The sequence below is a fragment of the Helianthus annuus genome, chromosome 16 (genome assembly GCF_002127325.2).
Source record: "Helianthus annuus cultivar XRQ/B chromosome 16, HanXRQr2.0-SUNRISE, whole genome shotgun sequence".
Classification (NCBI taxonomy): Eukaryota; Viridiplantae; Streptophyta; class Magnoliopsida; order Asterales; family Asteraceae; genus Helianthus; species Helianthus annuus.
Genome location: NC_035448.2, coordinates 198,848,687 through 198,864,832, shown reverse-complemented (window position 1 = coordinate 198,864,832; position 16,146 = coordinate 198,848,687). Strand labels below are relative to the sequence as shown.

Genomic DNA, 16,146 nt, shown 5'->3' with positions numbered 1-16,146 from the left:
TATCAGTTAACCCTATGGACATAATTTCTCCTAATACACAAGGCTTCTACTCATCATTCAAGCATTATTACCAATTAACATAAGATCAAATAAATCAGATCAATCACATAATATCACATATCCATCTGTTACATCGAGCATTCATCATCATCAATAGAAACCGAGCGTTCAACTCATAATCCTTAACCTCCTTACTAACCACTTTTAACTCAGAATCATAACCATTAGATGCAACATCAAGTTGTTCACATATGCACACAATTTTGTTAATCAAGATCACACATAGCAAGATCAAATAATTGAAAATTAATATAAACATGAAATCACTAACCAAAAGCCAATCAACTGGAACGATGCCTCAAAAGGGGGGGGGTGTCCACTGCCGTCATGCGTCTAGGGGAAGTCTAGGGTTGGGGTATATTTGTGTTATCATGCTACGTGACTTATGTGTGAATATATGCTAAACTAGTAGCCGGCCCAATATAAAGATCCACTTAGGCTCCACTAGGCCCCAAAACATAATTACGGAGCATACATGTGTTCAGGTTGGGCTTCGTGTGTGTGTGTGTATACATGGACTCACAATAGCCAGCCCAATGCAAGGTGTGCGTGTCAAGATGCGGCCCAACATGTGAATACTATATTACCCAGCCCAAACACAAGGAATACAAATCCGTTTTTATATTTAACAAGTTTATAATAACATGGTAATTAACGAGAAGTTAGGATCACAGATTAAACGACACTGGCCTTGAAAGTTCGGGTGGTCACAATAGATATCATAATATATTGTTTTTAACTTTTTATTGTTTTCAATAAATATTGAAAAATTTCTCTGAGATTGAAATTGTAATTATTTTTGGGCATTAACTTTTTTTTTTGAATATGTGATGAAGCTATTTATTTTTGCATACATTTGACTTGTTTCATTTTCATTAATTTCATAATTTTTATATGAATCTACTCGTGTGCATGCATAATATACTATATGTTGTTAATATACACGTATGTCATTTATGAATACAATACACAGATGTATAAAAGTCTGTACACATGTGTATAAAGTATAAACTAACAACTGTGTATCTTGTATAAACTGATAGTTAGCGAGACTGTACACATGTGTATAAACTAACAGTTGTGTATTTTGTATAAACTGATAGTTAGCGAGACTGTACACATGTGTATAAAATAACATCTTTGTATCTTGTATAAACTAATACTAGCGAGCCTGTACACATGTCTATATACTAACAGCTGTGTATCTTGTATATACGGAAACTAGCAAGATTTTAGGGATTTTAATTATATTGTTTAATAAATGCAATTTACAAAAGACGCAAATGCCCTTCTGTCAATTATTTTAAAGGGAAGTTACAACATTATAATTACAATCTTGCCATTGTTTAAAAATCTCTAGATGATATAATCCAATGGCACAGATAAGTTCACACAGTTCACTCTCAACCTAGTGTTCACTCTGGAACCCTACCCTATATATATATATATATATATATATATATAGTGTGACGTTCATTGGGGAACACTAAAAAAGTGGGGAACAGTGGGGAACCACTCAAACGAACTCCGATTGGACTCATTCCAACGGCGTTGGAACTGGCTCGTCGAACCCTAACTAGGATCTCTAAACCCTAAATCATAACTCCTAAACCCTAAATATATTAGGGTTTGGCTTTTAGGGTTTAGCTTTAGGGTTTAGCCTTAGGGTTTAGCTTTAGGGTTTAGTTTTAGGGTTTAGGGTTTAGCTTTAAGGCTTAGGGTTTAGCTTTAGGGTTTAGCTTTAGGTTTAGGCTTTAGGGTTTAGCTTTTAGGGTTTATAGTTTAGATTTTACAGTTTAGCTTAGGTTTTAGGCTTATTTATTAGCTTTAGGATTTAGAGTTTAGGAGTTAGGATTTAGGGTTTAGGGTTAAGAGATCTAAGTTAGGGTTCGATGAGCCGGTTCCAATGCCGCTGGAATGAGTCCAATCGGAGTTCGTTTGAGTCGGTTCCCCGCGGTTCCCCACTTTTTTAGTGTTCCCCAATGAACCTTCCCCTATATATATATATAGAGGGTTAGGTTCATTTGTGAACAACCTATTGATTGTAAACACTAGTGAACTAATCCTAGCCTTTGACTATCAATACACAAGTGTAAATCAATGGTCAGGATTTGTTGATGAAAATATACTAGTGTATTTTACGATTTGATGATGTAAATCAACGACCAGGATTTGTTCACTCAGTTCACAAATAGACTAGTGTTCACTTTAGAACCTCAACCTATATATATATATATATATATATATATAGGGAGAAGATCATGCGAGAACCACCTCTTATTGCGAGAACCGCGAGAACCAATGTGAACACATGGCAAATTTGTAATTAAGTGACATTTAATCAAAAAAACACGCTCACCTCTTATTTCAGCCCCTGCTCTCCTCTTATTTCATCCCCTGTTCACCATCGTCATTCACAATCTAGGGTTTCACTGGTGAGTTTCACGGCGGCGATCTTACAGGGGATTCGATTGGGATACTGATTACGGCGTTGGGATACTGATTTCGGCTATGTGACAACCCTCTCAAAACCAGGTATCCGTACGACTTAATTAATTATTAATTGTTGCCTAATTACTGTGCTTTACTGAGTTTGCTGATAAACTGCTACTTGATTGTCAATACTTGTACATATCTGCATCATACTTTGAAATTCCTGTCGCTACACTACTTAATTGCTGAACCTTAGTGACAAACATGATGCACAAAAGCACAGTAGTACCAAACGGATACACAGTGAACTTGCTGATATAGCCAGCATCAGGCAAACACTGCCTCTAAAGGCCTGAATAAGCCAGAATCATTTTACTACACCCATAGTGTGTGTAGGGATACAAGGGTTGTATGATTACGTCTCTAGGAATAAGATATAGAGATTTGGATGTGCCTAAAACGAACTTTAAGCACGAAACACAGCACTTTTATCAACACACTAGCTTCTAGCTAATTAATAAAGTGCCAAAATATGAGGAATTATTCCCGACACTTTGCAGAATAAATTGTGTCGCTAAAAATATTATTTATGACGCTTAACGGATATCTTAAGCACTTTAACGGATTACTATCCGACCGAACAACCGGACAATACCCGGAACATAAAAATATTGCCAAAATTAATATTGGTACTTTTCTGAGCCAGTTAGGGTCCCTGATTACCCTAACACCCGCTTTTAATACACTAAAACAACTAACGGGGTTAGACCTTAAAAGTAACGCACTTAACCAAACTAAACCGTAACTGAACGTTTGGAAACGAACCGAGCACCATTACAACTCAATGGAATCGGCCAACTAGTGGGGCCAAGGAGAGTACGCTTTTGAATATTTAATTGGATTGCACGAGGATCGAGACAACTTTTTCTATTTAAACCCCTCACCTCTCACACACACAAACACACACACCTCACCTTCACTCTCTCTCCCTCTCCCTCTCCCTCCTCTCGGCCGAGATCACCACCACCCCCACATCCGTTTTTCGGTTCAAGTCTTGACATTCCAAGCATACTCAAGTGTCGGTGGTTACGTACAACGGAGCTCGGAACAAACGGAACGCGGAGGACCTCTACCGTTTGCTATTATCCACGCAGTTTTCGACTAGTTTCTTCCCTAGCCCCGAGCTAGAGGTATAACGTTTAAAACTCGTTTTTGGTCATGTCTAAAGTGGTTAAAAGGATATTTGTCGGTTGAATGTCGGTAACCCGCTTAATGGAACTTTAAAGTTTGCTAAAACGTGAATATCGTTGGATAAAAGCTCAAAACGCGTGTAAATGTCGTAGTATTTGAATATGTTGGTTTTTATGGCCCGATCTATGATGTGGTGGCTCTCATCATCGTTTAACCCGACTTTGTTAGGATCACGTATCTTGACATACACTGGTTTCTTTGGTACAAGGGTTGAAAGGTGAAACTCCACCACACGGGAAACATGAACTTGTGTAAAAGTGTTTTAACATGAAAAATAGTATTTAAAACAAGCCGATCTACGTATGTACAAGTGGTATATTCGTAGGACCGGGTGTCGAGAAAATCATGTTTTTATAAAAATGGATAAAGTGTTAACAAATACGATTTCTATAAACTACAAGTGTAGAAACACTTGTAGAATAAAAGATCCGACAAAATAACAATATTTACAAAAATTGTCGGGAAGTTGTAAGAAGTAAGTGTTCTAAAAACGAGGTTTTTACAAGACTAAGTTATGTTATGAATAGATCCACTAAAAATAACGAAATCTACACCGTAGTTTTTGTAAAAACTACAAGTTCATGAAACAACGCGGTTTTACATACTAGTCTTCTATTTGAAGTGTTGAAAATTGATTCGGTTGATTTGATAAATTGTTGAGATGATTTGTAAAAGAAAATGATACGCTTGAAAGCGTGGCCACCTCCAGTTACAGGGGAAACTCTGGCGAAATTTTCTAAAATCTAACACTTAGAATTATTTACAAGTGTTAGACTACCTTGACATGTTTTCAAATATATTTCGCCACAACTTTATTTATAAATAATCGGAGGTGGGATTTTCACAAAACTAAAAGTGATAAATATTTATTCGGTAAATATATTTTGTCACCTCACTGTTTATGATTATTTTGTGAAGATATATAAATATTATTTTTAGAGTAAAAATAATATTTACTAACCTTGTCAAGCCCGAAATATTACAAACGCCTTCACGGCAAACATATAAGTTACAACGGTAATTTCTATTACCACTTAATCACCAAAACGTAACTTACGCTTTATTCGGAAGTATTCATAAGCATGTATTGTTAAAACATTATTTTGGGAAAATATTATGAGAAAAAGGAAATATATTATTTTTGAGAAAAATAAATATATTTTGAAATAAGAAATAAAATATATTAAGTGGGACTTAATAAAATAAAATAAGTATACATGTATTTGATTTCCCCCATCCTTGGGAAGGAGAATGCGTATCAAATATATATACGAAACGGTTGACTAACTGTTTCCCAAAAATATAATCTATGAAGCTAAAGCACGGCCATCCGTCTAATAGAATTAGCACATGTAGGTCGTTGCACAGCACTTGGATATTGGATTGCTTGATTTTGTGACGCATTCACTGTGAGTTCATGTCCCCCTTTTCTCTTAACTGTTTTCAGTTTTATAAACTGCGGGGGTGAAATACATGTTACAATGATTATGGATATGTTATACATGGTATGGTTAGCATAAGGAGGGTTATTACTTAGATCATGTGAGTGGGTAGGCAGAAACTTGAGGCCATTAATCCTCGTTGAGGACCGAGGGACAGGAGCGGTAGATCTATCTGGGTGTAGCGAGCCCAGCCCCAGGTCCAGCATAACGGACCTCGGGGTGACTTAGTGCCCGACGCATAAATCCGCTAGGTTTGAGTCATCCCTACTTGCACTTCACACATATCAGTGGACTTGCAACCCATTGGTGATCTCTTTTATTTCCTTATTTGCTACATACCAGGGTTTTTGATAAAGATAAAGGTTTATTTACTCATTTTCGCATGAACTCGCTCAACATTATTGTTGATTTTTCAACTTACATGTATTTCAGGGAATTAAGGATCTGGCACGGTTTAGCAGGATTTCCCGCTGCATTTAGACTCAGAGTCATCCGGGTTCAAGGCTTATGGCTCTTTCCTGGACAAGCCATAGCCCCTGAACCATGTTTATTTTGTTGCATTATGGTAGTGGTTGTACTGTTTTAGACAAGTAATGGTTGTTGGGTGTTTACCCATTTAGACAATGTTTGACAATTTTATTTTCAATGGATGACTTTGCATGATTTTAAATTCATATAGCTTGTTATGATTAAGCTATGGTATTAAGAAGTCACACCAAATTAACCACGCTTCCGCAAAGCCAGGGTGTGACAGGCTACACATGGCTTCGTCTGACTCATCTCGTGTTGGAGTTGAACCTACGGCATCTGAAGGTTTTAGTTTTCGAATCCAATTCAGATGTTTATGCTATGATTTCAATTTATGATTTGCCCTTGATTCGAATCTCGTTTTGAAAGATTATTTGGTTGTTCTGGAATCGAAACAAGTTGGAATGACAGGACGATGGCTGCTGTAAGTAATTCAATTTTACATATAGCATACTCCAGCAGGTTTTATTCTATTCGAATCCCAAATAAATTAGGCATTCTTGTTTGGTGTTTGGTGGTAGTTGCAGGTCAGAAGTGATGGTGAATTTTTAGCCAAGTGGTATCTTCTCAGGTAAAAGGTTTATATATAAATCTTTAATTTGTCAATAGATGGTATTTTATATCCATTTTATGTAAATTGTGACTCGTTCAATGATATACTCCTTTGCAGCATGTTCACAATTGTTTTATGATGTAAAATATGATTACTCAATATTATATGCACATGTGCATTGTATAAATTGCATCATGTTTTATGTTGTACATTATGGTTACTCAATATTATATGCACATAAATTATATGCACAAGTGCATTGTGTCAATTGCATCATGTTTTATGTTGTACATTATGGTTACTCAATATTATATGCACATATATTATCTCCACTTTGGGGTTTCGTTAGTTCACCAGCACCAGTTCATGGTCTTCTCACTCGGCCGAGAGGCATTCACGGCGGTTCACGGCAGCGGAGAGTCGTGCACGGTGGTTTTCATGGCATATAGATATTCGTGTTCATGTACTTCATGGCGGTTGCATTCGGCACGATGTTTACAGTTGCATATGGCGTCTTCGTGTCGATCCTCGTATATCCGATGAACCTCCTCATATATTGTCTGAATATCATCATCATACAACATCTGATGCCGACTTTGGTGGTACATCTGTTGTCAATCCCGTTGATAGTCACAGAATTATGTCTAAAACTGTTGAAAGTCGACATACCCTTCATAGTTTTGAAATTCAGACTCTTGACTCTATGTCTACATCACTTTGACAGCACCTACAAATACAAGACTCTTGACTCTATGTCTACATCACTTTGACAGCACCTACAAATACAGATCATCAAGAGTTACAATTCACTCGATTTGTGACTAAAGGTATTATGTTGACTGTAAACGATGTTTATACTTTTGTAAATGATATTGTATTAAATGATGTGCACATGTGCATTATATTGATTGTAATTGATGTTGTATTAAATTAAATACACATGTGCATCATGTTTATTGTAAATGGTATTGTATTAACTTATATGCACATGTGCATTATGCTGAAAATTATACCATGTCGTTGATGTATGGATTCTGTTTATGTATGGATTCTGAACAGGTGCCTTATAGATGACTATCCAATTATGTACAGAATGGCATTAAACAAAGGGTCTTCGGTGGTGGACAACTACAAAAAAAAAATGGAAGAACAAGCCGACAACCGGGGAGGCATGGTGGAGTTTATGCATCTTATGGCGTGTTGAGAAACACCAGAGTGAAAACGGGTCAAGATGGGTGGGGTTGGCACTGATGTTGATGCTGAATTCCCTACTCTAAATAGAATGTTTAATCACTAGGAGGACATTGTGATGATGTACAACACTTATGATACGACAACTGGATTTTCCACACGCAACTACTTATATATTGATTATCATTTGTTTTTTGTTTACATTCATTGTTTATACTTATTGTTTATCTACTTAACGGTGTAATATTCATTGTTTTATTCATGTCCATTTAACATAAATTACCAATATGTCCACTGTTTCAACACATGCACATGTGCATTACCCAACGCGTGCATTTTCAACATTGAAACCGTAGCATCTAAACTTGTCGATTCACTGTTTCTAATGTCATTATGTTTTAATTACATGTACTCCATTTTCAATCTACCTATTATACATTGCAACGTATACATTATGCACATGTGCATTGCCACCATATACTATGTCAAACAACATTAAACATTACTATCTTTACGTTATGCACATGTGCATTGCCAACATAATTTATGCCACACATTATATCACATCAATATGTGTCTGGGCATTTCCAACATATATTATACCATACACCATACAACATTGTAAACTACATATCCTATACCAAACACCATCATGAAAATTAAAGATAAGCGAAAGAAAGCCGCACGTTTATGCAACAAATGTAACAAATATGTTTTCGGCCATGATTCACGCAACTGTGAAAAAAATCAAGGCTACCAAACTTGCTGCACGAGCAGATAAACGTGCTGTTGCTATTGCTGCTGGACTACCTGCTCCGTTTGAATCCGGTTCTGATGATGTTGATCTTGATGACACCGATGAGTATTCTGATGAGAATTCTTCTTCTTCTGATGATAATGCTGATGAGAATTCTTCTTCTTCTGATGATAACGCTGATGATACCCCTGAAGTCCCTACATATGTGCAAGAACCCGAGCAAACTCTTAGACGTTCGACCAGACGTCGTAAATCAACCAACCCGACTCGTGATTCTTGATTGATCTATTACCTATTACAACTTATGATTATCGAACTTAACTACTTATGATTATCAATATTTGTTTTGATTATGTTTCTTAATGGTCTATTTATGTGTTTTTTAATATATTCATCATTGGCATCATCCTAATTTGTTATCAGTTATGTATTACATGTAATTATTTGTGATTTTATTATTACCCACTTAACATAATGTAATTTTTTTACTACCCATTTAACTTACAATATTAATATTAATGCCTAACTTACAATATGCACATGTGCATACATATCGACCAGTTGTATCTAACAGTTGAATCATCTTGTTTATTGATATACCATTGTTTATTATTATACATGTTACTAATATTAATATAAAACCGTTTTTATGCCTTATATATAACTATTCCCATTTGTAATACATTACATACTACACTGTACGTTATATAACTTTGTGCACATGTGCATACCCATCATTTAATTTATTAACCAACATAATATAACATATTTTAACAATCGTGCACATCAATAACACATTATATATTACTAACACACATTTAATCATTACTAACATTTATTACCAACCATCTTGTTAGTTTAACCATTTTAATGCACATGTGCATAAACGACAACAACCAATACGAACTCCAAACATCGATTACTATATCAGCTAAAATACCAACTAATTACGATATCAACTACTATACCAGCTTTTGTCAACCAAAAGTATTAGTGTCATAATAGACCACTTCCAACCACATTTAACCAAAACTATAAACGACATCATAACAAAGTACCATCTGACGTGTTCAAACAAACAAAACAAAACAAAAAGTACTAGTTTCATTAACATAAATCACCAACAAAACAGAAATACTATATGTTCCTAAAGTTAATAACCTGTTGTGTTAACTCATACCCTCAAACTTATCCTCATTCTTCCATTAATCAAGCATATTCCAACATTTTTCTTGTTTCATCGCCTCTTTGTCTATCGTTTTCCGCATTTTTTCATCTCTCAAACCACGTGTTTTCTCTTTTGCAAGTTCCATAACAGTTTCCTTGTACATGTTTGCCTCTGATAATAATAGTTTTGTTGATATCTTCATCCTCAAGTTTTTCAGCTGCATGTCTTGAATATCTTTCCGCGTACTAAAACCGCTTTCAAACTTGACATCGCTCCATTTGTACATCTCCATGTGTCGCATAGCGAACACACCGCAATCGTTGAAATTATCACTCGTTGCCCATTCCAATTTTTTATGTTTAACCTATTTGCAAACACATTAATACATGTATGAAATGTTTGTACACACTAATGCACATGTGCATTTTGAATATTGATTAAAAATTCTAAATAACACATACCATCAACAACATTGTCATCTTTATCACCAACTTTAGATGTTGATAACCTTCTGTTCTTTACCATGTGCACCTCACCAACACCTTTGTTTGGTGTTTCCACCTGTTTCCGTTTATTATTCCTCACCTCCATGTCCTTTTTTACAACTTTTTTCACATCTGCATTCATAAACTCAATATGTTTATACAAATTATATTAATTCAAAACAACATTAATGTAATGATGCACATGTGCATGAAATAACTTTTAATTAATGAACATCCAAAATATTAATTATAAATAATCAAATATTCTAACCTTTTTGTTTACCATGCATATACTTTTCTGTTGTGACTGCGTCTTACAATGATGACCCTTCGTCTCTCGACTTTAATACCAATATAACTTTTTTCATTTTCTTTTCCAACTTTCTTTCCATTGCAATTCTGCAATGAACATGTGCATATACGTTAAATACCTTAATAATCTAGTATGACAAATTATGCGCATGCGCATAGTAACATGTTTTGTCAGATTATGCACATGTGCATATATGTATATATAACACCACAATATCTTGTTACCACATTCTAACATAAAATAATCAAATATTCTAACCTTTTTGTTTACCATGCATATACTTTTCCGTTTTGACTACGTCTTACAATGATGACCCTTCGTCCCTCGACTTTAATACAAATATAACTTTTTTCATTTTCTTTTCCAACTTTCTTTCCATTGCAATTCTGCAATGAACATGTGCATATACGTTAAATACCTTAATAATCTAGTATGACAAATTATGCGCATGCGCATAGTAACATGTTTTGTCAGTTTATGCACATGTGCATATATGTATATATCACACCACAATATCTTGTTACCACATTCTAACATAAAATACATTTGTGCATAACTATTCACATGTTACTACAAAATATGCACACGTGCATATTAAATTAATATGACAATCTTTGCACATGTTCATAACTATATATCACACAAACTTACCTTAATAACATATTTTGTTAAACATCTGATGTAAACATATGCACATGTGCATGACAATATTTCTCATAATACACACCAAAGTTTGAATCAACAAATTATATGTAATATAAAGAAGTACGAACGAATTGTGTAAACTTGCAAATTGTCACACGAACTATGCACATGTGTATATTGAACTATTATGAATATATGCACATGTGCATAACTATATATCACACAAACTTACCTTAATAACATATTCTATTAAACCTAGTTAACTCTATGATGTCAACATATGCACATGTGCATAACAAAATATATCACAATACAGAATGAAGTTTGAATCGCCAAATTATATATCATATAATGAAGTACGAACGAATTGTATAAACTTGCAAATTGACTCGAGATATATGACAGAGGTCTATGACAATATCTATGTTACATTGCACAATATCTATGTTAAACCGCATACGTAACAGTGATTATGACGGCGATTTCCGACTATACTGACATATTGACTATTATTATAATCACGTTGCCCTAATTACGAACGAAATAGAGATCCACAATGTTTTTAATCATGTTGCCGTAATTACGAATTGATGAAGAATATATGATCGATGATTATGTTCCTAATATAAATTATCGACTCATTATGGACGAATTTTAGGAACTAACCTCAATTATATGACGAAATCTGAAATATATGCTTGTAAAATATCAAATCTCTGAGAAAATGTCACTCCAAATGCTTCAAAACGGTGAACTGATGATCGTGAATGTGATTATATATTTGACTCGATGATGTAATTGTTTGTAACAGAAGATCTGATTCAATATGATGGTGAAATGTTGAGATAATCGTGAAAGAGATTCAGAGTGAAAGAGAATCAGATTCAAATTGGGGATATAGATTGGGGATATTTCTTGGACGTGAATGATATTATTGGATACAGTTAATTTTCTAATTGAAGTCCGATCATATGCGCGTGTTTTAAAAGTTGCTTGGGTATTTACAAAATTGCCCCTTGTTCACATTGGTTCTCGCGGTTCTCGCAATAAATGGAGTTCTCGCATGAGCCCCTCCCTATATATATATATATATATATATATATATATATATAGAGAGAGAGAGAGAGAGAGGGGGGGGCTAGAAGTTGGTTATAAAGTCTAAATTTCATAAAAAGTGTAAAAAGTCATAAAACACCAAAATATCATCCATGAAACACACCTAAAACCCAGAAAGTTATGCCTGATGTAAAAAATTTTACTCCCGATATAAATTTTTGCATACGACATTATTTTTTTATTTTTCGCTGAAACAAGTGATTTTTTTAAGATTTTGGAGACTTCTTTTTTTTGAAAAACCTTTTGGAGGGCCTAGTTCTTATTAGGGGTGAGTAGAAAACAGAAGTAACTGAACCGTAACTGAAATAAGCGAAAGAACCGAACCAGAACAAAAACTAACTGTTCGGTTTTGGATTTTTAATAACCGAAAATTTCGGTTCGGTTTTCGAGTAACCATTTTCAATAACCAAAAAAACCAAACTGAACCGATAAGTTAGAATAGTAGGCTTAGTCCATGTATTTTTATGTTTAAGTTTAAGCGTTTAACCAATGCTAGTAGAAGTTATTAATTTTATTCTTGAATGTTAAATATTTATAACAAAAACATTGAAATGTTTATTATTAATAATTGAATTGATTTATTTATTTATTGCCTACAATAAATAACAAACTTTAATATAAAAATTAAATAATCTTCACAGTATTATAAAAGAAAATATCTTAATAAAAACATTGGAGAAACATAAAAATAGATTAAAATGTTACGTTTTTGTGAATATATCAATTAAAAAAGGTTACATATAATAACTTAAATGTAAACATATAAGAAAGATTCTTAAAATTTAAATTATACTTTTTATATTTTGAATCTTACATAATTTTTTTTTCCAAAAACCGAAAAATCTAAAAAACGAACCGAACCGGCGTAAAAACCCAAAAAACTAAAACCTAAAAATCCGAAACCAAACGGTTTTCAAAAACCGAAAACCGACATTTCGGTTTCGGTTTTGCCCAAAAACCAAACCGAACCGTTCACACCCTAGGTTCTCATGGTTCTCACAACTTAAGGTGGTTATCATTTTACCATCCCCCCATACACACACTCATATATATTGAGGCGGTGGTTCCAGTACACAATAGTCTTAACCTAAAAGGTGTAGGAAACAACGAGAAGGCGACACATGACGCATTAGATATTTACGGGAAAAGGTACAATCACACCTTAGGCATACTATGTTATACATTAAAACATTGTTGATGTATAACAACACAATTATATGTGAAGTTATCTACACTTGGGCAAATATGAACACTTTGTTAATGGGTAATAGTAGAGTTAAATGTGAATTTACCTAGACCGGGACTCAAATCAACACAATCTTATTATATAACAACACAGTTATACGAACGGTGTGATTATACTTTTTTAAAGAGAAAAACATGCTTAATTTTATGGCATAATTTAAAAAAATAATAATATAGGATAACAAAGTTATGGACGCTTAAAAAATAAGAGAAACTTGAAAAAAAGTGAACAAATGGTAGACTATACCAATTTTACCCCTTCACCCCCTTCCGAGTCTTTACTAAATTTTAAGTATTTCCTAAATTGTTATTTAATTAATTTTATCCATTAAATCGATGTGATCAAGAGTCAAGATCATTTCTTGTGTTCCGCAGGTTAAGACTATTGTGTATTTTATCCTACCCTATAAGGCTATAAACACACAAACAAATATATATATTTACCTAATATTAATTTTCTTAGGTTAAGACTATTGTATATTTCATCTTTTACATATTTGTTACAAACATTTTCTACTTTTAACCCCTACACTTTTTTACTTTTAACTTTGGTCTCCGGTACTTTACATCTTTTTTTTTTTAAATTCTTTTTACGATTCGTTCTAGATTTTGCGATTTAACACATTTCAACGCGCGTGTGTAGTTAAACGTTTTTACATTTATTTTTTTACGGTTTAACTGCCCCCTCAAAACTCGCGGGTTCTAAGCCGACTTAGTTATTTTTTTCTATGTTTTACTTTTTCGCTGTAATTTTTGCGAATTAACACGTCCTAACATTCGTTCGTGATTCATCAATTTTACATTTAATATTTGTATGGCTTAACGGTCCCGCTGCAAAGCACGGATCATAATAAAAAAATCAAGACAAGTAGCCAAGATTCAGGATTCCACAAAAAAAAAAAAAAAAAAAAAAAAAAAAAAAACCCTCGGTATTCAAGGACATGAGACGGATATAAACGCAAGTGGGTGTCGATCAAATATTGAGAAGGAGACCTAAGCTTACATACGAAGCGTGATAATAGATCGTGGTGAGAGTTCACTTTACAAGATTTCAACACCTTTATTAATGAGCACAAAATCCATCGATAGTTGACTGATGCCTAGCTACTCACGTCAATAGAAGATTTTCGTGAACTGGAAAAAATGCACAATCATGAATATGGTACAAAGCACGCTATCGACAAAGCATGTTCCCAAAAGTATACGACTTACAAGGGTAAACTATACGTTGCATGTTCTTAAGTGATGGCCTAAATTCCTATGAAGAGCAAAAACACCCTAAGAGGCATGAATATGGTACAAACCACGCTATCAAAAAAGTATGTTCCCCAAAGTATATGGCTTAAAACGGTAAACTCGACTATGCATGTTCTCAACTGATGGCCTAAATTGCTATGAAGAGCAAAAACACCCTAAGAGGCATGGAGTGGGCACAAACTCATAAAATGCATTAAACTATATACTTTACATGCCAAGGTGTGACTATATTGAAGCAAAGGAAGCAAACTTATAAGTTAGGTAGTTAAATCTTAAATGGATTCTGATAAGAATATACTTAAACACCGATACACTTGAGGGTTTTGAGGATAGGCTTAAGAACACCACTAAAGTTTTGGGTTAAGAGAAGATACTTAAAAAACATCATACAAAGTGGGGGTTGCTATCCAAAATCACTACTCTAAGGCTATGGGTGTGGGATAAAACCTCTAAGGGTTTTATCAGGACATGTTAGCGTCACATAGGATCCACGTCAGCCAGGGGGCTTTATCACGCCCTTCCTTAACTAGCAGGGTGTGGGATAAAGCCCCCATTAAGCTATAGCGCCCCCCATCTAACCAATGCTGGCTTTATCATCTTTGTTACCATGCTGGCGATGCCACCATGGCGCCCCCCCCCCCTTAAAGTTGACGGTATGGGAGGTGGCGCCCCTCAGGCGCTATAGGATGGTGAGGTGGCAGGGGTGGCGTCCTCCACACCCTCTAGCCTAAGGGTGTGGTCATGACCAGTGACGAAGCTTGACCCGAATGACGGGGGGTCGAAAACGTATATACCAAAAAATTTCTATAGAACCGGGGGGTTGAAAACGTATATACCCAAAAATTTCTATACGAAAACTACATATATAACACTACTGAGCGAAAAGTTCGGGGGGTCGGGCGCCCCTCCCCGCCCCTGGTCATGGCCCAAACCACTATCCCCTTATTATTTTTTTTTTGAACGGCGAATTTGGATCACTGACGGACCACTGGAGTATCATCGTACCACCAGCGGAACCACCCGATCATATCCATCTCCACTAGGCATAATGTCTACACACCAATTCAGGAGGAAACCCAATAAATATGGGAAAAACCCCCCTTATGGGAATCAAACTCAGGACCTATTGGTTCTAAAGTCTTATCCCACTCCCTAGATGTCACTAGGCTATAAAGCCATGGGCCACTATCCCCTTATTTAATTTAATTCCTTTTTGTCTAAAGAAAACGGAAAGGAAATCTTTGAAAATGGAAAAGAACCCCATGATTACTATGGTTTAATCCATATGAACCGGATATTTGTAAGTCCACTATCGACTTTCACCATAACGACGTTCTTGATATTTGTAAGATCAGAATGTAAGATTAAATATATTACGTATTAATATTTAATCTATAGCCATCTTAATCATTTACATTATAGAGATCAAAATATATTAGAACCTATTATTTAATTAGTTGGTAATTGTTGATGGACCATATTACCCTTAGTAACTAATTAGGTTTCCTCCTGGGTGCTTATATAAGGAGAGTTATGTGGAGGTTTAGGGGTTACTCAGTTACACAATTCACACACCCCATTAGCCATAACATCATCACGAAACCTCCTCTCCATAACCGATACCCTTTTCGGTTTCTAAGTCCCCATCATCAGTCAGCACCCTAAGGAGGAACCAGATCAAGATGACAGGCATGTCGAACTC

At 34.9% G+C, this 16,146-nt stretch overlaps 1 long non-coding RNA gene across 1 annotated transcript; it reads right to left on the bottom strand.

Moving 5' to 3' along the window:
• Positions 1–9,637: 9,637 nt before the first annotated feature.
• Positions 9,638–10,273, bottom strand: LOC118488044. Its single transcript, XR_004883389.1, has 3 exons — positions 10,140–10,273; positions 9,845–10,000; positions 9,638–9,747 (listed from the first exon to the last, which is right to left on the bottom strand). It is a non-coding gene; the product is annotated as an uncharacterized LOC118488044 (long non-coding RNA).
• Between the last annotated feature and the right edge of the window lie 5,873 nt (positions 10,274–16,146).